This window comes from Dermacentor andersoni, chromosome 1, assembly GCF_023375885.2.
Source record: "Dermacentor andersoni chromosome 1, qqDerAnde1_hic_scaffold, whole genome shotgun sequence".
Classification (NCBI taxonomy): Eukaryota; Metazoa; Arthropoda; class Arachnida; order Ixodida; family Ixodidae; genus Dermacentor; species Dermacentor andersoni.
In genome coordinates this window covers 345,287,525-345,313,397 of record NC_092814.1, presented here as the reverse complement: position 1 = coordinate 345,313,397, position 25,873 = coordinate 345,287,525, and positions in this window count along the sequence as shown.

Below are 25,873 nucleotides of genomic sequence, written 5' to 3'. Positions count from 1 at the left end.
TCACGCCCTCTGCTGGCTCTCCTCTTTGAAGGACCCAACTGGACGACTTGCACATTGGGCATTGCGTCGACAAGAATATACATTTTCTATTATGTATAAGTCAGGGCGCCTGCATAAAGACGCTGACTGCCTGTCCCGCAATCCCGTGGATCAACCGGACGACACCGATGCAGACTCGGACATCAGTGTTCTATCCCTGTCTGGCTTCCTCCATATTGACGACGAGGAGTGCAAAGATCCTGTTCTTCGAACACTTATGGAACGCCTAAGCTCCTGACCCAACGACCCGTCCCTCCGGATGTTCACCTTGCGCGATGGAACTTTATACCGTCGTAGCGTTCGCCCTGACGGCGCGGAGCTCCTACTAGTCGTTCCCAAGCACCTTCGACTCGCCGTGCTCCAGCAATTTCACGATGCTCCTACTGCTCGACATCTGGGCATCACTCGTACATACGACCGCCTCCGGCATTTATCGCTCTGTGCGCCGTTATGTCGCTTCTTGCGACCTGTGTCAGCGCCTGGAAGACGCCTGCTATGCCTCCCGCTGGTTTGCTGCAACCAATAGATATCCCTACAGAGCCCTTCTTCCGTGTGGGCCTAGACCTCCTGGGCCCGTTTCCAATTTCCATCAAAGGAAACAAATGGATTGCTGTAGCAACAGATATGCCATCGCACGAGCGCTACCAACCAGCTGCGCTACAGATGTCGCCGACTTCTAACTATACGACGTCATCCTGCACCACGGCGCCCCTCGCCAGTTGCTTACGGATCGCGGCCGCTACGTTCTATCGAAGGTCGTCGATGATCTTCTCCGCTCCTGTTCTACAGAACACCAGATTGCTACCGCGTACCACCCTCAAACGAACGGCCTCACCGAGCGACTCAACCGCACGCTAACTGAAATGCTGGCCATGTACGTTTCCGGCAATCACCGCGACTGGGATGTCGCTTTACCGTACATCACTTTCGCATACAACTCGTCCCGTCATGACACTGCCGGATTTTCACCATTTTACCTGTAGTATGGCCGCGACCCCACCTTGCCCTTTGATACGTTGCTACCTTCCGCAGTGCAATTACCCAGCTCGCGTTGCTATTGACTTAGCCGCCCAGGCCCGGGAAGTCGCCCGTCATCGCCTCACAGTCTGGCGAGCTTCTCAAAAGCGACGCTACGACCTTCGGCACCGAGACACCCATTTTTCACTTGGTTCCCTTGTCCTTCTCTGGACGCCTTCACGTCGCATCGGCTTGTCGGAAAAACTACTTTCGCGTTATTCTGGTCCGTACCAGATCTTACGCCAACTGTCCGACGTGAGATACGAGATCGCCCCAGTCGGTCAGCCTTCAGTGCCTCCCAACGTCACTAGCGATGTTGTTCACGTCGCCAGGCTCAAGCCCTATGTCCCCCCATTAAGTGAGGCTCTATAACTTGCACCGGGACGGAGCTACTCCGCCGGGAGGGTGATGTTACGGTGAAGAGAAGGAGGAAGTTGAATTAGACTAGAGGAAGACGAAGTCTGGCAGCTGCCTGAACGCCATATACCTCTGTTGTAAATATACATTATTTTATACTCGTGGGCCTGCTTTCTTCCTGCAACAATATACACAAGCGAAGACGCTGTCGCTATTGTGTTGTCGGTTCGACGGCCGATCGCGCGGGGTTTGGTCGAACGATGGTCGGCACGCTGATTTTGCCGGTGCCTTCGACAGAAAAGCCTGTCGCAGTACAACTCGTGGTCGTCGGTTGCGTCGTTGTCGACCTGATATCACAAAAAGGTTTCAGTGACGCACAATAGTCGCTCAATCGTTGGAGTGAGCGTCTTGTCGGTTTCGTATCGACCCAGTGTTGCCGGGCCTCACGAGTATGTGCAGTCAGGAAATGCGCTGCCACCACCAAGTGAGGACCACGCTGCAAAAAGACTTCGTCGGCAACGTGATGTACTTAAGTGTCGCTCAAGTGTAACGCACGGGTTTTTCGTTAAATTAGCGAGCCATTCATGAAAGGCGGCAACTATACCTGGCTCACGGTGCAGTCCGAACAACTCGGACGATGCCTTGGCCTCTCTCTCTTTTAAAGTGGACTTGTGGTATTACGCTACGAACGTTTCCGGCACCGCACCGACGTCGAGCTAGCAGTAAAGTTTCAACGCGGTTCACGGCACGAGTGTTTGCAGCAGCGCGCGTCCGAGCGCTTTTTTGTTCTTCGGGGGACCTCCCGGCGCGCGGCCACGCGCGCGACCCTTCCAAAACGTTTCGCGTCTAATCCGCTTGGGCAGGGCGCATGCGCCGTCGCGCCATGAAAGAGGCGGATTGCCGTTCAGGGATGGGCCGCTTTTTAGAGCGCAGCTCTTAAGGCCAAACTACAAGAACTCTTGCGTAGTTGGTGCAGATGCGGAGATGGTGCAGGGCAGATCGTACGCGTCGAAGCGCGTAGCGAGCCCAGATATCCTCTGCAGAATGTCTCGAGACAAATATATACCCCATATATACCTTGCAGCACTGCAGAATGTACGAGGTGTACACAGGCTTGCGCAGCGGCATATAGTTCCGTACATAAGTGGATAGTTATTGGCTGCACTAGAGAGTTTTATTTTTGCCCGCTACGTGATGCGGTACAGCGACAGCGATGAACGTCCTATAATGACAATTACTGTGGCAGTTAGCGCCGGTAACCGTAATAGCCACTCTTAACGTGATTCCGTATAGCAAGTGCTGGACAGTACCGAAGTTACATGTATCTTAGATAGTATCTCAGATACTCTTTGGGTATCTTGTATCTGTATCATGATACGTCTGGCAAGACGTGTATCAGTATCAGTATTTCCGATATATGAAACAATGTATCGTGTATATAAAGATAAAAGATACTGCTATCGCACATCGCCATACATGCGAAACTATTAACGTTGGTTGAACTCCCCTTCTCAAACTAATATTGCTGCCACTAAGCCACCGAATAAAACTAAAGGCAGCGACATTCTTTCATCTTTCTGCCAGATACTTCCAGTGAGGACAGGTGTTGAGCTCTGCCCGTCCTTGTTGGTGGAGCCGAGTCACGTGGTGGCGCTCGCGCCGTGTCGACAAAAACAAACGCGCGAACGTTTGCGTGCAGCCAACCTTTTGTTTTCTTGATAGTTTGTTTCTAGTGGCGTTGGTGCCATGACACTTGCTAGTAGCCACCATACATTTCTGCGTACGCCAATGCGTGCGGCCTCTTTCGTGCAAATTTTGATACCGGCGTAATGTCGTTATCGAAGTTTCTCTTGCGTGGTGCTTTGTCACGAAGCCTGGAGAATGCAAGAATAGCGTTGCCTTGCATCTAGTGTCTTTCACACATTGTTTCGGAATGAAAATATTGTTACGTAGGAAGACGCAGATGAAAATATATATACAAGTATATTTACAAGAAAATACGCCGCGCTTGACCAAGAGGCAACAGCTCGCGCTAGCCTGTAATCGTCGTCGTCGTCTTCACACTGCTCGCCTCTTCATGATCGCAAATACTGTTCCGTAGCACTACTACCCCCGGCGGCAAAAGCGCCGTCCCGGAGCGACTAAAGGCCGGACTCGGAAGCAGTGTAGTAGGCCTTGAGCCTACTGACATGCACGACATCACTAGATGCCTGAGGAGAGGACGAGGTTGAACCCACAGGAGCAATTGCGTACGCCACAGGCGTCACCTGGCGCAGCACGCGGTAGGGTCCTGCGTATCGCGAAAGGAGCTTCTCTGAAAGTCCGACATCACGAGAGGGCGACCACAGGAGCACGAGCGCACCAGGCGAGAAGTGTACGTCACAATGGCGGGCGTTGTACTGACACCGCTGAGTGGTTTGTGAGGCCGTCAGTCGAGCACGGGCAAGCTGGCGTGCATGGTCGGCGAGGGCGGTGGCGTCGCGCGCATACTCGCTTGTTGAGATCGCAGCAGGAGGAAGTGCCGTGTGTAGGGGCAAGGTAGGTTCGCGACCGTACAGTAGATAAAATGGGGAAAATCCGGCGGTGTCGTGCCGGGAAGAATTGTACGCAAATGTTACGTAAGAAAGGGCAATGTCGCAGTCGTGGTGGTCCTTGGAAACGTACTTGGACAGCATATTGGTAAGAGTACGGTTTAACCGCTCTGTCAGGCCATTGGTTTGAGGATGGCATGAGGTAGTCAGCTTGTGTTGAATGGAGCAGGAACGCACAATGTCGGCGATAACTTTCGAGAGGAAGTTTCGACCACGGTCAGTAAGCAGCTGTCGCGGGGCGCCGTGAAGCAAGATAATGTCACGCTAGAGAAAGTCCGCGACGTCAGTGGCGCAACTGGTAGGGTGAGCCCGTGGGATAGCGTATCGCGTGGCGTAATCAGTTGCCACGGCTACCCATTTGTTTCCACAGGATGACGTGGAAAAGGGACCGAGGAGGTCTGATCCAACACGAAAGAACGGTTCCACAGGGACGGTGATCGGCTGGAGATGACCGGCAGGTAGCACCTGAGGTGTTTTCCGGCGCTGGCAGGGATCACAGGCAGCAACATAGCGTCTAACGGAGCAAGTTAGACCAGGCCAATAGAAGCGGCGGCGGACGCGGTCGTACGTGCCGCTTACCCCAAGATGTCCTGCAGTGGGTGCGTCATGCATCTCAAAGAGCACAGTCTGCCGTAGATGTTTTGGCACGAGAAGATCAGAGCCTTTAGGGAGGAAGTTCCTTCAATACAGAATGCCGCCCTGGAGGACATATCGGCGAACGGATGCGTCGGTAGGTGTAGAGCGCAGACGCTCGATGAGTGCTCGCAGCGATAGGTCTCGGTACTGCTCATCGGCGATGTTAGCGAAGGCAGACACAGAGAAAATGCCGTTGGCACTACTACTGTCGGCGTCGTCAGGCTCGTCGACCGGGTAGCGAGACAGGCAGTCAGCGTCCTTGTGTAGACGGCCAGATTTATAGGTGACTGTATACGAATATTCTTGGAGGCGTAAGGCCCAGCGGCCAAGTCTTCCTGTAGGATCTTTCAGTGAGCATAACCAGCAAAGCGCGTGATGGTCTGTGACAACGGAAAAGGGTCGGCCATATAAGTACGGGCGGAATTTCGAAACCGCCCAAACTCGGGCCAGACACTCACGCTCAGTGATGGAATAGTTGCGCTCCGCGGGTGAGAGGAGCTGCTGGCGTAAGCGATAACACGGTCGTGGCCGCGCTGACGTTGTGCCAGTACTGCGCCAGTGACCGCTGGCATCAGTACGGACTTCGGTAGGCGCAAAATGATCGAAATGGGCGAGAACGGGAGGCGTTGTGAGAATCTCGATTAGATGCGAGAACGCAGAGGCCTCATTATCGCCCCACTGGAAAGGGGCGTCGTTTTTCAAAAGCTCGGTTAGTGGTCGTGCTTTGGTGGCGAAATTTCTCACGAAACGGCGGAAGTACGAACAAAGGCCAATGAAGCTGCGCACATTGTTGACACACTTCGGAACAGGGAAGTGCGCAACAGCATGGATCTTGCCTGGGTCCGGTTGCACACGGTTCGCGCCAACGAGATGTCCAAGGACGGTAATCTGGCTACGGCCGAATTGGCACTTTGATGCGTTGAGTTGCAGACTGGCTCGACGAAAAACGTCCAGTACTGCTGAAAGGCGTTCGAGGTGCGTAGCGAACGTTGGGGAGAATACTATAACGTCGTCCAAGTAGCACAGGCACGTGGACCATTTGAAACCATGAAAAAGGGAGTCCATCATGCGTTCTAAAAGTGGCAGGAGCGTTACATAGACCGAACGGCATCACTTTGAATTGATAAATACCGCCGGGTGTTACAAAAGCAGTCTTCTCCCGGTCGAGATCGTCCACGGCAATCTGCCAGTAGCCGGAGCGAAGGTCAATAGAGGAGAAATAGCGAGCACCGTGGAGGCAGTCAAGGGCGTCATCAATCCGAGGTAGGGGATACACGTCCTTTTTGGTAACCCTGTTAAGGTGCCGATAATCCACGCAAAAGCGCCATGAGCCATCCTTCTTTTTTACCAGCACAACGCACAGCAGGTGACGCCCATGGACTACATGACGGTTCAATAATGTTCTTGGCAAGCATTTTGCGAACTTCTGCGTGAATAACTTGACGCTCAGCCGGTGACACTCGATACGGGCGTCGATGAATAGGAGGGGCATCGCCGGTATTAATGCGATGTTTAACAGCTGTAGTTTGGGCCAAAGGACGATCGTCAAAGTAAAAAATATCGTGGTAGGTAAACAGAACGCGGTAGAGCTCACGAGTGTGTTGGGACGGTAAGTCGGGCGCAATCATTTTTGTAAGTCAGCGATGGTACAAGTTGCCGACTGCGATGGTAGAGGAGTATCGGATGAATTGTCGTCTACTGCAATGGATGCTACTGAGTGATCCTCGAATGAGCAAAGCTGGGCCAGAGACATCCCGCGTGGCAGCACTTGTGTCGTCAAGCCAAAATTGACCACTGGCAGGCAGACGCAATTCGCCTTAATAGATAAAACTGTATGAGGTACTGTGATCCCGTGTGTAAGGAGGACGTCTTGCATAGCAGCCGCGATGTAGTGACCGTCGGGGACAAGTGGGGATGAGACTAAGTCAACGTAGGTCAGTGGCAAAGGTGGCAAGCGAACGAAGTCGACGGAACTGAGGCGACTGGGGTGTGGTGCAGCGGGATCCATAACAGGCAGGTCAAGGCGGAGAGTACTGGCGGAACAATCGATGAATACAGAATATGCGGAGAGGAAGTCTAAGCCGAGGATGATGTCGTGCGGACAGTGGGCGATGACTGTGAATAGCACGATTGTGGAGCGATCGGCGAAGGAGACGCGGGCGGTACACATACCAATTACTGGGGCTGTTCCGCCATCGGCGACACGGACAACAGGCGTCGTAGCGGGCGTGATAATTTTCTTGAGCCGGTTACGAAGGTCAGCGCTCATTACCGACAAATGCGCCCCAGTGTCTATAAGTGCAGACACAGAAACACCGTCGACTTGCACGTCAAGAAGGCTCAGATGAGTGGGCAACGTCAGTAGATGATTTGGCGGCGTAGGAGGCAATGCAGCGTCACCTCGAGGCGCTGCATTGTCTAGTTTTCCGGCTGGGAGCGGCGTCCGAAGGGAGTCGGCGAATAGGAGCGACGGGGCTGGGGAAAGCGAGATAGTCGTCGTTGGGGCGAAGGCGAACGAGAATAGGGGCGGTTCGGTGCAGGAGGATCAGCGGCGGAATTATCGGAGCGTGTGGCATAGGGACGAGAAGGGCCACCTGGAGGTCGAGAGTAGGCAGTATAAGTAGGGGGGGACCGGGTCGGGTAACTCCAGCGACTGCGACAGTGCCCAGAAGTGTGCCCGATTCGATGACAGTGAAAACAAATGGGCTTGTCGTCAGCAGTGCGCCATTCAGATGGGTTGCGGAAACGTGGCGGGTAAGAAGATGCTGGATGGGGCGGAATCGAAGAAGCTGGGCGGGTATCAGGGCTATGGGCCGAGCAGATGGTGTGAAGACCCATGTTTTCGAACTCCTGGCGGACAACTGCCTGGATCAGGGAGACCGTGACCTCAGATGCGTTGGTGGGACTGGAGTCGAAGGCAGCCGGATAGGCGGCCTGGATCTCACGCCAGACGATCCTGGTAACATCGGCAGTGTTGTTGGGACGAGGAGCGTCGGCACAGGAAGATGTCGCTGGGGTGTTGGGCAGACGGGCAAACTGCTGGTCAATACGTCGGCTTTTAGCGAATGCCAGGCGGCGGCACTCTTGTATAACTGCATCCACTGTCGCTACGTTGTTGCAAACGAGCAAGTTGAAGGCGTCATCGGCAATGCCTTTGAGGATGTGGGAAACCTCGCCTGACTTAACCATGTGGGCGTCAACTTTGCGGCACAGAGCCAAGACGTCCTGAATGTACGTGACATAGGGCTCTGTTGACGTCTGCACACGGCCGGAAAGCGCCTTCTGCGCGGCAAGTTGGTGACCCTAGGGGTTGCCGAGCAAGTCTCGAAGCTGTGCCTTAAGTGAATCCCAACTGGTGAGCTCATCTCCGTGCGTCCGATACCGAACGCGAGGTGTACCACCGAGGTAAAAGACTACGTTGGCGAGCATGATAGTAGGGTCCCACCGGTTATTGCGGCTGACGTGTTCGTACCGGCTGATCCATTCATCGACGTCTTTCCCATCTTTGCCCGAGAATACGCCAGGAACACGGTGAGCGGGGAGAGGGATGTAGATCGTCGAAGTGGCAGCAGGTGTCGGAGCCGGCGGAGTCGAGTTGTCGTCGCCGGGAGCCATGAAGGAAGGCTCGACGTACCATCCACTGCGAAGCTCCGTGACGAGGTACAGGGAACGTCCACCTCCACCAGATATGTTACGTAGGAGGACGCAGATGAAAAGCTATATACAAGTATATTTACAAGAAAATACGCCGCGCTTGGCCAAGAGGCAACAGCCCGCGCTAGCCTCTAATCGTCGTCGTCGTCTTCACACTGCTCGCCTCTTCGTGATCGCAAATACTGTTCCGTAGCAATATTATGCTTTGAGCAAGAAAGACAAAAAATTTGAGATACTCATAGACATATCATTAAAATGAAAGAGGTTGGTCGGAATTAGGAAATTTCCAAGCAAGCATTTTTGCATATGCGTTTTCTGCTACATTACACAGAGCTACACTCTTAAAATAGTCGCATCATTTGTGGTCTATATTTGTTCCACAACAATAATCGTCATCTGCCTTGCTTGCCTTTCCTTTCTTGAAAACACTGCGCTAGCTACTTTCCTGTCGACAATGCTTTCACGCTGATAACGTGCAATGCAGTTCGTCACTTGGAGGTACCGGGCTCACAGCGTTAAAGGAAGGAAATGCGGGTAAGGCAGATGACTGGTATTGTTTTGGAACAGGATACGCCTCAAAGGGTGCATTTTTTTAGAGTGTGTAATGAGAAATTTGCGAATGCATCGAAGTACCTTAAGATACATATGTAAAGTATCGTACCGGATACAATAATGGGGGGGGGGGGGGCGGTCGTAACTTGTGTCTTATGAAATATTTGTTGCCCGAGTATCTTGTATGGCATCATGATACAATTGCAAAGTATGTTTGCCCAGCCCTGCCTATAGCAACATAGCAACACCCACACAGCGCCGACCACCCGCTTCGATGCGAATTCGCGCTCGTTGCTGGCTCTCCTTCCTGTCAGCAAAAAAGAAGTTACAAAATCAGTCATCGTTAAGTCTGGTGTCAAGCTGAGGTCAACACATCGGGCATGATTTGCCGTAATTACTGAGATCGGTTATTTATTTTTACGCTGCAAGGACTACAGACACGGCGCTGATATTTAAAATAGGTTTGATTTCTAGTTAGCAGATTGCGCCACAGTATTAGCACTGGTGATGGGTTGACGATGCGGAATGCTATAACGGCCTAATTTCTAAGTGCGTAATTTGTTTACTACCTCGCTCTAGCATGGTACCTGATGACGACAGCGAGCAAACTCCAAGTAGGCGCCGAGGAAGCGCTGTGCCGCAGGTGAACCTTTATGAGGGCGTTCGTCCTTACTACTTACTAAGAAGGCTGCAAGGTATATGGAGGGAAAGCGTACAGGTAGAGCGAAGCCCCGCTGTCGCATGCATGTAAACAAAGCTTATGGTTATCCATAAGCTTTGTTATGCATGCATGTACAAAGCTTATCCGCCAACCATTTAACATGTCCCAAAGGATGGCAAGCAGAAACTCTTGTCATACTACGCCAATTTTGGCACATACCAAAATGTAGGCGGCTGTTTCTTGACCTACATGACACGCATGTCATGACCTATCATTTATGTTCGTCATACGCTCTTGTCATACTATGCCAATTAACGAAAAGACCATGAGAACACCAAGTCCTAGGCGGCTAGATAGATATTGTCAAAATGGCAAATGTTAGCCAAGAAATGCTTCCCGTTTTAAAGAAAAATATCGTTAATTATTAGGTTATATGAAGGTGTAAGTTCATTTGTAGGGTAGCCCGAAAAAGAAATGCGCCGTCTCTCCCCCTCCCTCCTCCGCCTCCACTCCTGCCAGAATAAAATATGGCCCCACAAGGCTTACGTGATAGCAAACTGCATGAAGCTGTTAGCTCCGTAAAGGTTGAACTGTTTTTCGCTGTTATCGCCTTATTTATCTAACATGCATACGGTAGAGCTGGTGGCGGGGGGGGGGGGGGGGGGGGATGCGCAGGTGACACATGCGCACTGCGTTGGTAAGTTGCTTTTGTACCTTCGAGATTGTTCAGCGAACGCTGGGCTTTTGTCGGGCATGTGTCTGGTCTCCCTTGTTGGCGTTTTCCCTCGTTTTTAGCGCCTTTTCAGGGATGAACCAGTACCGATTCCCCCACTTTGCTACTGTTACCAAGGTTCAGTGCTGTACACTTTGCTGGTTAACTTATGCGGGAACGACTTTCCTTCTGTATTTACTAAAGTTGTTTTCTTTCAGCACACGCACATACAATACGTTTATACTCACGCGAAACATGCGTTATGAGGTGGCTATAAGTACGCGACAAAATACTGCACATAACGTCAAGCAGCGGCTTGGAGAAAGTTGTATAAAGATTACTGCTAACAAAGCAAAGCTCATTTGCTTTAGAAGCTTGCTGAAGTTAGAATCAATACCTATTCCAATACTATTGCTTGACGATCGGTGTGTTCCTTGTATATGTTTGCCCCTGATAGATCGTGCAATAATCCACGCAATACTATTGAAGAGGCCGAACATACGCTTGCAGAGCACTAATTTGCAAGTCATGGATTCATTTCCAGGCCTGTTGAATAAATATGCGGGAAAATAGCAAGCGCTCAAGCTGTCATGGGCAATCTGCATGCCTTTCGTCATTTACTTTGCTGGATTTTTTTTCGTAATAGTTCATTCTGCAGGCCTGGAAATAAATCCTTTAGTTGCTGGTTAGCGCTCAGTACGCGCATGAGCCTCTTCTTTTGTGCCGAGTGGATTATGGCGCTATCTATCGGCTCGTTTGCCATAACAACTTACCATATCTTCAGCAAACAGCATGTAAACAGTCTGGTATCGTCACGCCGTGGTTCCACCGTGGACGCTTTCCGTCGGGATCAAAGGGGCTGATATCCCTTTGGCTTGCTGCCCGAGTCTCGTCACGCCATTTCTGAACGCTATATGTCGATCCCGGGGTGCCATAACCGTGCAAGCGTTGAACTTATCTAACGAATTGCCACACTTGTAGGCCTTACACCTCATGATGAGCATACGTTTCACTATAATAGATTAAACCTATATGGCTCAGCGAGTTCTCTGTAATGCGACAACTGCGGTTGAGATCGCCTATCGTACTGCCGACCTATTGCTATCTGATTGCCGAGCGAGAGGCGCCATTTCGCTGCGATTGCGTCGTGCGTGGCGCTACAGTGCCGTCAGCTGTGAACGCGAACTATGTATGATTCGAGCAATGGATTCTTTCCTCTATCTATAACGATACTAAAGTAAGGCGCGTGTGTACCACGGTTGCAAATATATAAGCGATAATAGTAAACGTTTTCGTTAGATGTGGTTTAGCAAGCGAGCCGATACACTGAATGAACTGAAAGGCGGGTCAGGTCAAAAAGAAAGAAAAAAAAAAGGAAGTTGCCTTGCGTGAACATCCTGCCACCTTCTCATGCAAAATGAAAACGTTAACTGTTGGAAAAAGCACTCAAGCTCGTGATGACAAGGAGTCGTTTGTTGTCGCCCCATACGACGGCGTTGCATTCGTCGAATGCAGGTTTGCCGCACCGCTCCGAAGTTGTAACGCGTGGGTAACCATGCGGAAGCTCTGGATTTAGCGCTGTCATTGGAACAATACCGAGTACCTCCAAGTTTCAAGGTTAAGCATCCAAATATCAGGGGCATTAAATGCGGTGAGGAGAATGCGAGCGACCTGGGCTTGAGCAAGTGGCAGGCAGTACAGCGGCACTCAAGCATACCACTAAAAAAGCCACCTACGGAAAACGTAAACCGCGTCTTGTTCGCAGGACGGAATGCCTGATTTGTGCTTCTAGTGAGTGAAAGCAGGGAGATGGGGAGAGAAGAGCACCAGGAGAGTTTGCTTTGCGAAGGCCTAGATGCGCCAAGTCATACTCTGTAATTTTTTTTCTTTTCCTCCATGACAGCGCGGGCTCCGCCCACGGATGGTAACATGGTGTTGATATTAATGGTATCTCCGACTGTCGCCTTCATCCCCTGCAGCAGAGTCGGGCAGATCCGGCGTTCCCCGAACTCAGAAGGTGGAGGACAAGGGCGCAATCCGAGCGTGATTAAGTACAGTAACCGCTCTTTAAGACGAACTCGGAGGGGCCATGAAAATTTGTTCGTCTTATCAGAAGTTTGTTTTATCAGAACAATAACTGGCAACATGCGCAGCTGCATCCAGATTTCTTACTTCAATATGGTAAATTAACTAGACTTACAACTGGGGAGAAATTACATCAAAGCATTTATTTAGCTGAGCTTCACAGAAAACTCTCTTCAAGCGGTACTCTTGCTTGTTTCATCCAGTAGATGAATGTTTGGCGCTTCTGTGCAAATCGGCGAGCAGCCACAAGCGATGTCATTTTACCGAATTACCTTAAAAATTCTTATGTGCCTTCGTGTTGCTGGAAAAAGTTCACCGGGAAGTACGAGCATGCATCTGCCGCTTTACGGGTAATCGGTGCAGGTTTCGAGCTCGTGTAATTACAAAGGCGCGCGCAGCAACGCAACGCAAGCTAGAGGAAAGTCTAGGTGACGCTGAGCGAAGGGGGAAGGAGAAACGAGGCGAAGCATCGCGGAGGATGAAGGTAGGCGGAGGCGCACTGGGTTGACCTCCTGTGGCAGTTGCTAAAGGTTGTGTTTACGATACGGACGTACCGGGTTCGTCTCGCGGTAACACCGTCCTCGCGCGCCGTACAGTCGCGATCAATTTGAAGGTGATCGCTCGAGCTGTGACCGGCGAGCCTTCCAAGCAGCATAGCGGCCGATTTCGGAACTGCGAAGATAAAAATTGCGCTGCCTTCTTCCCCTTTTACGCTCGTACAAGCTGCAACCGTCACCACCAAGACTAACTCGACACATTTTTGTGTTTGTTACCGTTTCATGGCAATGATGTGTGCGCGTCCCTGCCTCATGCATACATTGGCTAACATTGACGCCTCTGTGCAATAGCTGATAAGGCAATCGAAATGAATTCGCAGGTTATCTCGTGAAGGGGTGACGAAAAGCTGCGAGTTGCCAGACGGGAGTGACACCTGCTCAGGGAACAGCAAAAGAGACAGAGAGAAGCTATCTGATGTTTCCCTCTTGACTGACGGTGATGACGTAACGTGGCGCTGCTCCTAGTTTCGGTCGCCGCTCGAGCGATCACCTTCATATTGATCGCGACTGTACGCCGTGTGTGCGAGCGAAAGCGTGTGAAGGTGAGCCGACGATGGCGGTTCAATCTCGCGTGCGCAGAGAAGGGACTGGAGGTGGGGAAGCACACCGGCTTTCGACATGCGCAAGGCACCGGGGAGGGACAGGGGTGCTGTACTTCGCCCGCGCGCGGTCGCGCGGGTTTTATCTTGAAAGCGATCCCCTTTGGGGGCACAGCCCTGCAAGAAATAGCCGGCTACAAGCATTCAAGACTCGGTTTGGCCCACCTTGGCCCAGCTAGTGCTAAGCTCCAAATGAGCCGCATTCTGTATAGCTTATATGAAATGTCTTCAAGACTTCTGATGTTAGATCTTACGGAGAAGCAAAGGTTCTAGTACGTTTTTAAAATCGATCACCAAGGCTTGCAAAGAAAATTAGGGCGCATTTTTTTTTCATCCTACGGCTTGCAGCGATTCGTTATACAACACCATCAGTTGAATGAATACATCAATATGTTATCGTCCTATAAGAGCGCTCCGCGGAATACAATAATCAACCAGTGTGCTGCAAGACTTATGCAAGAGACGATCTCGCAGAGACAGCTGTCGGTGACAGCGGACGTATCAATATCTGCCAATTTAAATTTACCGCGTCATCCAAAACTAAAGCCAGGCCAAAGTTTCGTGTGCCCTTGATCACAATACAACGAAAACTTTCAATAAAAATGTGCGATGTTGCTACTGAATTTGTAAAAGTTTTAATAAAAATATTTGAATAAAGTTTTGCAAGCTAATATAACATTTAGTGGCACAACAGTAGGGGCGCTACTCTGGCTTGGCCGCTTCCAACGCTGGCATTCCCGTGCTCCCGTGCATTGCATCGGCTTCATCACGTGTTTTACTACCGCGCTTTTTAAGGTGTTCAACGGGTTTGTTCCGTGCGCGCTCGCTTGCCCTGTGTCTTTCTGCCTTGAAGGGGTAGCTTCATTTGGGGAAGTTATCAAAGTTGTTACCTTTTTTTAAAAACTCTGTTGCACAATATGAGCACCATGACCAACTTGGTTAATTGTTTCACACCAGGAAGTGCGTGTCGGTTACTGTTTCGAATTTCCTTGCGGCATGTCCGATTTCGCGGACCCAATTAATAAACGCGTCTAGTTGAGATTACATTTTGGTTGGTGTAGGATGACGCAGTGCCCTTAGTATCGATTGGCGGTGTTAAAATTGTTACATCGGGAACTGATTATCACCGAGTCTCCGCGTAGGTTCCTCATGCTCCACAATTGCCTACTTTTTAAGCTGATGCTGTAATTATATAAACGCGAGCTATACCGTTTATTGACATATATTACTTCGTTGACAGTCTGAAAACTGCATCACGATGCGAACAATATATCTCCGTCCCTCGGACTAATTGCATCGAGACGTAAGCACGTAGGTTCACGGTGTCCACTGCATTCATTTTATGAAGGAGAACAAAAACCAACGTGGCGCACCACAACAAAATGAGACTTCGTGCGAACGCCATTCATTGTTGCCCGTTGTATAAAATACACCTTGACGCATTTCTTTTTTTTAAGAAGTACGCATGGCCTTGGAACAGCAAAAGCACGACACCCTGCCCAATACAAGCAGTCCTCCGTATCAATGCTGCCCGGTGCAGCGAGGCAAGCGTTTCAGCGAAGAATACGAACCATAGTGATATAGCCTCGAGCCAGCTTGCGCCAATGATGAGATTAGTTCCCAAGAGCTTGGGTCACTAGGATCGAACATCCACAGCTATATAGGAACATAGTTAAGGGTGTGCTGAAAGGGGTGCGTCGTACGGCATGTCATTAGCTGCCGTCCAAGCTGTCAAAATGTTCCCGACTCCTGTCGTTTTTGTAAGTGCTTTCAGACATTTGCGTATTAATGAAAGACAATTTTTATTTTTTATTTATTTATACATACTGCTGCGCAATTTGCGCTATAGCAGGACTGGGTTGAGAAAAGGTACACCAAGTGCATTGGAGCATACAGCGGTAAACACAAGTGAACACTTTTAAAAAGAGCACTGATGAAAGGAATATACAGAAATAAACATAAGTGAATACTTTTACAAAAGAGAACTGATGAAAGGAAAGTACACAAGAAGTTATACAAATGCTGCCGGGCATGGGTGAGCACGATTATGCATCTAGGATGGCGGTTGCAAAGATTTGAGATGAGCATGGGCGAATGGACCCAGGTAATGAATTCCAGTCTTCGATTGAGCGGGGAAAAAAGCTGAATTTGAACATGTTAGTACGTGCGTGTAGGGTATCAAGTTTAGGTCATGATGTCTTCTCGTTGATGATCCCGGCGCGAAGTTAATGTAATTATCATTTGAGAGCCTAACTAAAGAATTGACAATGCAATGCAAGAATTTTAATGATTCGACATGGCGACGAGAAGAGAGCGTGTTTAAGTTCAAGGAAGAAAGTGTTGAAGAGAGCGAAAAGTCGCGATCGTAACGATGACATAGAAATCGCGCAGCTTTTTTCTGTATTGCTTCTAGTTTATTAATCTCTAACTGCTTAAGCGGGCTCCAAACTACAGATGCATAATCAAGAACAGGGCGGATTAGAGACTTATACATTAGTAACTTTGTGTCTTTAGGAGATCGGGTTAGCGTTCGCCTCAAGTAACCTAATTTTTTCAGTGCTTTACTGCATATGTAATCAATGTGTTTGGACCATGACATCTTATGCGTAAAAATGACACCAATATACTTATACCCAGAAACCTTATCTACAAGACGGCCATTGAACGAGTAACTGAAAAGGGAGGTGGAAGATTTGTTGCAGAAAGACATCACAACGGTTTTATTGAAATTAATGTTCATTTGCCAAGTGTTACACCAATCGCAAAACCTAGAAAACGACTCTTGAAGGCGACAATGATCATTAGAAGATTTAATTACTTCATATAGAACGCAGTCATCAGCATAGAGACGGATGTTGGAAGAGCAGTGAAGTGGCAAATCGTTTATATATAATAAAGAAAGAAGCGGCCCAAGGACGGAGCCTTGCGGCACACCTGATGTCACATCAACAGTAGCGGAGTCAGTCGAACTGTAAGAGACGAACTGGGAGCGAAATGAGAGAAAGCTTGAAATCCAGTTAACTAAATGAGGATTATTCAGTACAGCATTAAGTTTAGCAATAAGTTTAGAATGTAAAACGGTGTCAAATGCCTTCGAGAAATCTATAAAAATGGCATCAACCTGGTTGCCTACATCAAGGTTAAATGAAATGTAATGCGTGAACTCAACTAGCTGCGTTAACGTGCTAAAACCGCGCCTAAACCCATGTTACATGTTAGACAGTAAATTATTTGATTCCAGAAAGAGCGTGATGTGCTTATGAATGATGTGTTCCAACATCTTGCATGACGGTGACGTAAGTGAAATTGGTCTGTAGTTCGACAAACACTGCTTATCTCCAGATTTATAAAGAGGGAGCACTTTTGCTACCTTCCATGAAGAAGGTACAGTAGAGGATGATAAGGACTTTCTGAATATGACTGACAGATATTTCGATGACCCCAACGAACAACGAACAAGGAACGCGTTGTGTATCCCGTCCGGACCGGTGCATTTCTTAACATCCAGGTTTAACGTAAGGTTGAGGATGCCTTCGCAGTTTATCTCAACGTCACTGTTTTCTTCAGAAGAAACTATATAGGTAAATGTCGGGATAAAGTTGTTATCGGAAGCAAACACGGACGGGAACTACTTGTTGAAAGCGTCAGATATCACCGCCGGGTCGTTGATGACGTCATTATCTATTCTGAAAGAAGTGGATGAAGCATCGCGAGGTAAAATAGAAGACCAAAATTTTCGTGGGTTAGTTCTTAACAAATTGTGCAGGCGAACGCGAAAAAAAGAAATCCTTGGCCTTTTGCAACTTAAGATTGAGTTCTTTCTTTGCCTTAACAAATCTATCCAACGCCATGGGATCACTGCCTCTTTTGGAACGCCTTAACCTTCGAACGCGACGGGACAAATGCAAGATATCACGAGTCATCCATGGAATGTTAGAATTTCTTTTCTTAGTTTTAATGGGCACAAAACGTTCGATACATGATTTGACAAGACGCTCAAAGTAATTAGCAAGGCAGTTCACGTCCTGGTTGTCTGCAAGTGCACTAAACGTATCGAAATGATGAGATCAGACATCAGTAATGGAGTTGTCGTCCGCACGAGGGAAATCAGGGAAACTAGTAAATGTGTAGGGGATTTAGAAATTGGACAGGATAGTGACACTAAGACGCCTTTATGGTCTGAAATACCATCAATTACCTCGCAAAAAAGTCACGTTCGGCTAGGTTAGCGCAGAAAAAAAACTAAGTCAAGGACGGAATTTAACCTGGTTGCACTAGGAACAACCTGGGTGAGACCAAAGGACAAGGAAATGTTTATTAGTTCTTTACAAATAGCTGTGTCGCGACCGACTGCAGACAATGATGGCCAGTGCATGCCAGGGGCGTTGAAGTCACCGATACAGATAAAACTCTACGAAGCAATGTTAATCTCGCTCATGAAATTTGCAACAGCATGAAGGACATCAAGAGTAGAGCCGGGGGGACGATATATAACACTAATCACAATACACCGATTATGTAGGTAAATTTTACACCACACAGATTCTGTTTCTGGAGGAGAAGGAAAGACTGAGAATCGTAGATCCGACCGGATAAGCAGTGCCACGCCACCACTAGTACCGCAAATCCTGTCTAAGCGCACGGCAACAAAAGCGGGTGGAGTGAACTCAGATTCGTAAATACCATTGTGCAGCCAAGTCTCTGTGATGCCGATAACATAGGGCAATGAACAGATATAAGGGACAATAAATCAGGAATTTTTTAACAATACTAAGAGCGTTTATATTCAAGACAACAATGTTCTCAAAACGGCCAGGATGAATTCAGGAAGTGGATGGAACTGAAGTCAAATGGCCAGACTCAGAAGAAACACGTTGAGCGGGTGCCATTACTAACGAGTTTGAACTGTCATCCCAGTTAGAAAGACGACGACGGTGCGAGCGGTCACATATTGCCTCGGCTCCTGCACTTTTTCGTTTTGTGCCTACCCGATCACTTCAAGAGCCTGATTTCCTGCCTGGACCTATGTGAGTGTTATCGGCACTTCTTGACAGTTCTTTTAGCAACTCCGACGTCCCTTACGCGAGCCGCAGCCCTTTTTAGGGCTCTCGGCTGACCGTCTCGCTGCTGGGCCTAGCTCCGCCTAGCATGGGCGCAGGAACGGAGCGCGGTGGCGCGCGCACCTGGCGCGAGATCCACGATAACCTCTCAAGATAGCGTCAGCATCCTTCGCCACCAGCATATACCACAGTGGCTCATAGGACTCAATCAAGAGCAGAACCGAAGCCCCCGCCGCTGCCGCGCAGCGATTATAAAATCATCCTAAGAGTTTGTGGGGCCCTCAACTGCGCTGGAATGCATGCATGCATCCTCAGACAAGTCATCCTCAAGGCTGCCGGGCTCCCCATCACCGACCGCACCAGTTCTGACCAAATTCGTGTCAACACCATCAACAATACCGTTCCAATCAGCACACCAGACATGGGACGTGCAGATCTCTACCACAACATCCAGAGTCTGCAATTCAATGGTAACCCTCATGAAGTTGCCACCCATGTCGCCGATCCCAGCGATACCTGCAGAGGATGCATTCACTTGCCCCCAGATTACTCAGAAGATGACATCGCCTCAACCCTCCGCAGATGCAACCCAACATTGATTATTGGGGGTGCGCGACGCCTGGGCAATACTGAAACCATCATGGTAATATTCCAAGGCAAAATCATCCCTTTCTACGTCAACTACGACGGCTGTTCACTTCAGGCCCTTCAGGAAGAAGGTAGAAGCCTGCACCCGATGCCGCGGGATTGGTCATCGCCAGGACGTCTGCGCTAATGCCACTGACACACTCTGCCCCAAGTGTGGAATGAAAGACGCACCCATGGACCACGAATGTCATCCGATATGTGTTGTGTGCAACGGAAACCATCAAAGCGGCTCCTCACTGTGCACACAAAGGTTCAAACCGCGCCCTACACGTCCCAGTCATAAACAAGACACTTCACCCACCAACCGAACTCCCAGTCTCGACCACACTCGCGACTCAAGCCGGCGAAGAAGTCGCAGCAAAAGCAAGGAGCGTGGGCCTGGTTATGCAACCCAAGACGTCACCTGGCCAGCTCTATCATCAAGCCCTACTCTCGCCAACTCCTCGCGCAACCCACCCCAGGTAAGCTGGGCTAAGGTAGCCTCTTCCAGCTGCTCCTCAAACCAGACTGCTAATAATGAATCCCTCCTTGAAGAAAATACAATTCTAAAAGCCGAAATTCAAAGACCTAAACTATAACTCCCATTTCGTCACCCCTCTACTTCAACCTCTGAAGCCCCTCTCTCTAAGACGACCCTTTCGACTCATCATCCATCAGCCCTACCTGAAACCTCTTCACACCGCCCCATGTACACTAGCCCCTCCATGAACGGGACCCGCTTCACCCTCCCCCCAGCAAACGTAAAACTCCGAGCACTACGCGATCAAAGGACAGCCTGGACGAGACAATCTTAAATTATAACGACAGGCTAACCGCTTTGAAGACTAAATTCCATAGTATACTCACTGCAATTGAAAAAATCAATACAGATTACACAGCCAGGAATGAAAAGCTCAACAAATTTATTGAATTCATACAAGCACACATCCAACAAACTACAAGTTGGATAGCTGGAGTCACCGCGAATCATCCTAACATAGTTGTACCTGCTCGATCCGCCTCCCCACCAGCTCCGCTTAAGAATGGCCAATAACCCGATACGCTCCGAGTTTGAAGAGTGGCAGTGGAACTGTAGGGGGTTTCGAAAAAAGAAAGCACACCTCGAGCAGTTTCTAGCCCCCTCTTCTAATCTCCCAGCTGTCATTGCGCTTCAGGAAACTCACGGACTAATCAGCTTCCCAGGTTATAATGTCTATCAGAACAATAAGGTCTCCTGGCCCGATACGGAAATTCTTATGCAAAAGCACCTCACTGCCAATCACTCCCCCTTCGACACCGTCGATATAGAGCACGATTTTCTAGAAATTATTCCTCGCAAAAATAATGTATCTGGCCTTTACATTCTCAATATCTATAGTCGTTCACAAGACAAACATCACCGCTTTGACTCCCTTTTCGCTCAAGCTATTGCCGCTGCCACCCACCACCCCCTCCTAATTCTTGGAGATTTCAACGCACCCAACCATTTGTGGGGTCACTCCGTTTCTACTCCTAAGGGCAGAGCCCTATGGATGCACATACAAGACCACAGACTCACATTATATAACGACATAGATGCACCAAACAGGCTAGGCAATAGCGTAGCTAAGGACACCTCCCCCAATCTTACGCTTACAGACAGAATCCAACACGTCACATGGCACAACTCACAAGTTAACCTCGCGACCATTACATCATTACCATCACACTACAATTCAAACACAAACCCTTCGCACCCAAACGCCTCAGCCTTACCAATTGGAACAATTTTCGAGAGGTCCGCCAGATATCAGCTCCCACAAACATTCAAGTCATTTCAGATTGGGTTCAGCAACTACACTTAGACGCCCAGACGCACACTACCACTCTGCCCCCCGAAATCGCTCTCACTACGGTTGAGTCCACGCTTCTACACATGTGGGAAGCCAAACAGTCTCTTCTCAAACGGTGGAAGAGGCAACGGTTCAACCGAAAACTAAGACTCAGAATTGCCAAATTAGACCTCCAGATCCAGGAGTACGCCACACAACTGGCCTGCCAGCAGTGGGGCCAGGTATGTGAAAGCATGCATGACAACCTCAATAACAAGCGCACATGGCAACTCTTGCGACACTTATTAGACCCTACCACATCACGCACACACCACAACCATAGCATAAACAAACTGCTACATGCACACAAAAACAATCTCAACGGATTCTTCGACGACCTCCGCCATAAACATCTGCCTCCCGCTCAGAAGTATGACATGCCAAAATATACTGGCGAACCCAACTAGCTACTTAGCGCCGCTATCACGGAAGCAGAGGTTCGCCATGCCCTCGCCACCCTGCGCAGAATGTGAGCACCAGGCCCCGACCTTATTAACAATAAAATACTCCGCAATCTAGACGACAACTCTGTCACAGCTATCACGGCGTACTTCAATCACTGCTTTGACACTGGCACCCTCCCTAGTTCGTGGAAACATGCCAAGGTAATTTTTATCCCAAAGCCAAACAAACCACTCAACACTTCTAATCTCCGGCGTATATCACTAACCTCTTGTCTAGGTAAAACACTCGAACACGTAATCCTCAACCGACTCAGTAAATACATGGAGGACAACAATCTTTATCCATCAGAAATGGTAGGTTTTCGAAAATCTCTCTCATGCCAAGATATCATGCTTCGAATGAAGCATGACATCATTACACCCAATAGCAGTCTAGATACACAAGCAACTCTCAGTCTGGACCTCCACGGAGCCTTCAATAACGTTTTACATTCCGCCATCCTCCGAGAGCTGAATCTCATTGGGGTTGGCGGAAAGACATATGACTGCATATGTACCTTCTTATCCAACCGTACCGCAACGATACACATAGGCACAGAGCAATCCCTTTCATTCGCTTTAGGTAGCTACGGCAATCAAAGCAGAAAGCTGGGCTAGTTGGTGTGTCATGATTATTCAAAAGAATAGCGCAAAGTAGCAGGGACAAAGACAGAGAATACGACAGGACGAGCACTAAACATCAACTGGTTTGTTACTGCGAACGAAGGTACATATATACATTTTGTTGGTGCATGCGCACACATGTACTTACAGAACAGTCTGCCACATTTTGATTAGAATGAGATTGTACTTTTTAACACTGTGTGCGCATGCACCAACGAAATGTATATATGTACCTTCGTTCGCAGTAACAAACCAGTTGATGTTTAGCGCTCGTCCTGTCGTATTCTCTGTCTTTGTCCCTGCTACTTTGCGCTATTCTTTTGAATAATCAAGCTACGGCAAGCCCCAAGGCTCAGTGCTGCCCCCTTTTCTTTTCAATTTTTCTGCGATGCCGATTTTTCTGCGATGCCGAAGCATTGCGGTCTATTCCTGTAGCGTATCAGCCGGACGCCAGGGTGGAACAGACAACGTTTATTGATGCCGTGCCCTTTTTATAGGGTGATGAACATGTGATCTGCCGACTGCTGCTTGCGTGGCCGATAAGCGATTATCATGAAAACGTAGTGTTACCCGCGATATCAGTATACAACAGTCCTTTCCCCTAAGATTCGTTACACAATTGCAAAATGTCTGGTTAGTCATCAATGCCATAACGTGCGATAGGCCGTCTAACGCGTGTTGATCTTCGCGTCTCGACCGGGTCTTGGGTAGCTTGGCCCGGTCTTGCCCCTGCGGCTGCTTCCGTGCTGACCGGCAGCTGTTGTGGTCGTCTGACTGTAGGAGGCAGCCTGACGTGGTAGTCTGCACTTGAGACTGGATCGGCTTCGAGCCTCGTCCAGGCACTCCTCAACTGGTTCCGGTGCCTGTGATGGCGTTCGCCGTTGTCCAGCTGGACGATGTACGACACCGGGCCTCGCATTGCCACAACCCTGGCCGCCTTCCACCCTGGACCTGGAGAAAAGCTTTTAGCATAGACCGCGTCACCGACACGGAACCTCTTAATCTCCGGTCGTTGCGGTTCCGGTGCGTGTTGCCGGTCCGGATGAAGTCTGTCCAAGGCTGTCATCAGCCTTCGTCCGAACATTAGTTCTGCCGGAGATTTCCCCGTGACCGAATGCGGCGTCGTGTGCTGTTTAAACAGGAACCGCGAAATCTTGCACTGCGTTGAACCTTCCTGTTGCTTCTTTAATGCTTCTTTAACTTCACGTACCATTCTCTCCGCCCTACCATTACTGGCGGGATTGTAAGGAGCAGTGAAAATAGCACGCACACCATTGCACTTTAAAAACGTTTGTAACTCCGAGCTAGTGAATGCTGTGCCATTATCCGAAACGATAACGTCTGGCACACCGTGTGTCGCAAACATCTTCCTTAAGCTGGTGACGACAGCTGTAGCTTTCATGGATGACATGATTTCGACCTCAGCCCAGTTGCTGTACGCGTCTACCACGATTAAAAATACTTCTCCATTAACTGGACCAGCGAAATCAATGTGTAGGCGACTCCAAGGTTGATCTGGCTTGATCCAAAATGCACTGGAACCTTGGGATCGCTTTGCCGGTTACTCTGACATGGCTGACAGTGTCGTACAAACTCTTCAATTTCGTGGTCCATTTTCGGCCACCACATGAGCCCTCTAGCTGACGCTTTCATAGCACTCATCCCAGGGTGATTTGCATGTAGGAGTTGAAGCACACTTTCTCTTGCTGCGTTAGGAATTACAACGCGATTCCCCCACAGTATGCAATCACGATGCAACGACAACTCCGACTTCCTCACCTCGTAAGGCGCGAACTTGCTGTCCACTTGTGTTGACGGCCAGCCACAAAGGATCCATTCCTTTACCATCGATAAGACTTTGTCCTTCTTGATCAGAGCAGCGATATCTGCCGCCTGAAGCGGTGCGCACTCGACCGCTTCCAACAGGAGCGCGTCCCCAGGTGGCTGTGGCTCGTCTTCGTCTCCCGGAGCTGGCAGACGACTGAGTGCATCGGCGTTGGAGTTTTCTTGGCCTCGCCTGTACTGAACGCTGTAGTTATACGCAGACAAACATAAAATCCAACGGAGCATTCTGGGCGACACAACTTCAGGCACCCTCTTGTCCGTGTTAAACAGGCCCAGTAACGGCTTGTGGCCCGTTATGACCGTAAATTCTCGCCCAGCAAGGTACTGGTGGAACCGTTTCACGCCAAAGACAACAGCTAAGCCCTCTTTATCAATCTGAGCATAGTTACGTTCACTGGCTCCAAGCGTCCGGGAAGCATACGCTATGGGCTGTTCCTTCCCATCAGTCGTATGATGGGCTAGCACTGCCCCCACTCCCACAGGAGATGCGTCGCAGCACAAAATTAAAGGACGCTTGGTGTCATAGGGCACAAGTACAGAGTCGGAGCTCAGCAATTTTTTTAGTCTCTCAAACGCACGTTGGTGCTCACCTGTCTACTTCCATTCGTGGTCATGGTCGAGCAGTCGATAGAGGGGTTCTGCCACTTCAGTCTTGCTCTTGAGAAAACTGCTGTAAAAATTTAGTAACCCCAAGAACGCTTGCAGCTCCTTTTTGCTTGTGGGTGCGGGCGCTTTATGGATGGCGTCAGTCTTGCTTCGGCTCGGATGTATTCCCGTGGCGTCAATCCTGTGACCAAAGAATTCAATGCTCGGCTTGTTGAATTCGCACTTGTCTTTGTTTACTCTTAACTGCGCATTCTGCAGACGCGATAGCACGGTTTCTAATCTCTCGGCGTGCTCTTCCGCGTTACGGCCAGAAATCAAGATATCATCAAGATAGGCTTTCACGCCGGGAATGCCTGCTAACAGCGTATCAATGACTCGTTGAAATACCCATGGCGCCACCGAAATTCGAAACGGCGGCCGTTTGACTTTGTACAGCCCCTTTATCGTGTTAACTGTGAGCACTTCAGCCGATTCGTCGTCTAGCGTTAGCTGTTGATAAGCTTGAGCTAGATCTAGCTTTGTAAAAAATTTGCTTGAACCCAGAGCTGCGAGCATTTCAGCGGTAGTGGGCAAAGGATACCCGCTGCATTTAATAGCTTTGTTTACGGTGCTACGGTAGTCACCGCACAGGCGTAAAGTTCCGTCTTTTTTTCTTACCACTACCAGTGGCGTGGCCCAGTTGGAGTACGCGACGGGTTCCCATATCCCTTGTTGCACCAAGCGATCCACTTCCTTGCCCACGTCGTCCTTGAGGGCCAGTGGAACTGGTCGACTTTTGAGAAACACTGGTTGAGCGTCGTCTTTCAGTTTGATGTGAATTGGTGGTCCGTTGAAGCCAGGAAGGTCCCTGCGAAACACCTCGGAAAATCGTGAGGGCACGTCTTCCGCGTTTACTTGCTCGATTCCCCGCAAGCAAATGCCTAACGGCCTAAACCAGTTTCGCCCAATCAGGCTGTTGCCTCGATTCTTTACTACCAACAGTGGCAGCTTTGCCTTCCGGCCCTTGAATTCTACCAAGACGGTTGCTCGACCCAGCAGTGGTAACGCCTCCTTTGACCAGGTTACGAGAGTTGTTCCAGAATCTTGTAGTGGTATTTCACCCCGACTTCTCTCGATTACTCTAAACGTATCTTCACTCACAATTGAGCACGATGCTCCGGAATCAACCTCCATCGGGACTTCTTGTCCTTGTATCTGTACTTTAACCATAAACTTCTGTTCTTGCTCATTCACTTCGCAAAGTGAAAACAATGCACTCATTTCGTACACGCCCTTGCTCTTTTCAACTTTTCTCTTTTGCTCAGGCGTCTTCCGGGCCGCTCTACGTTCGTCTTTTG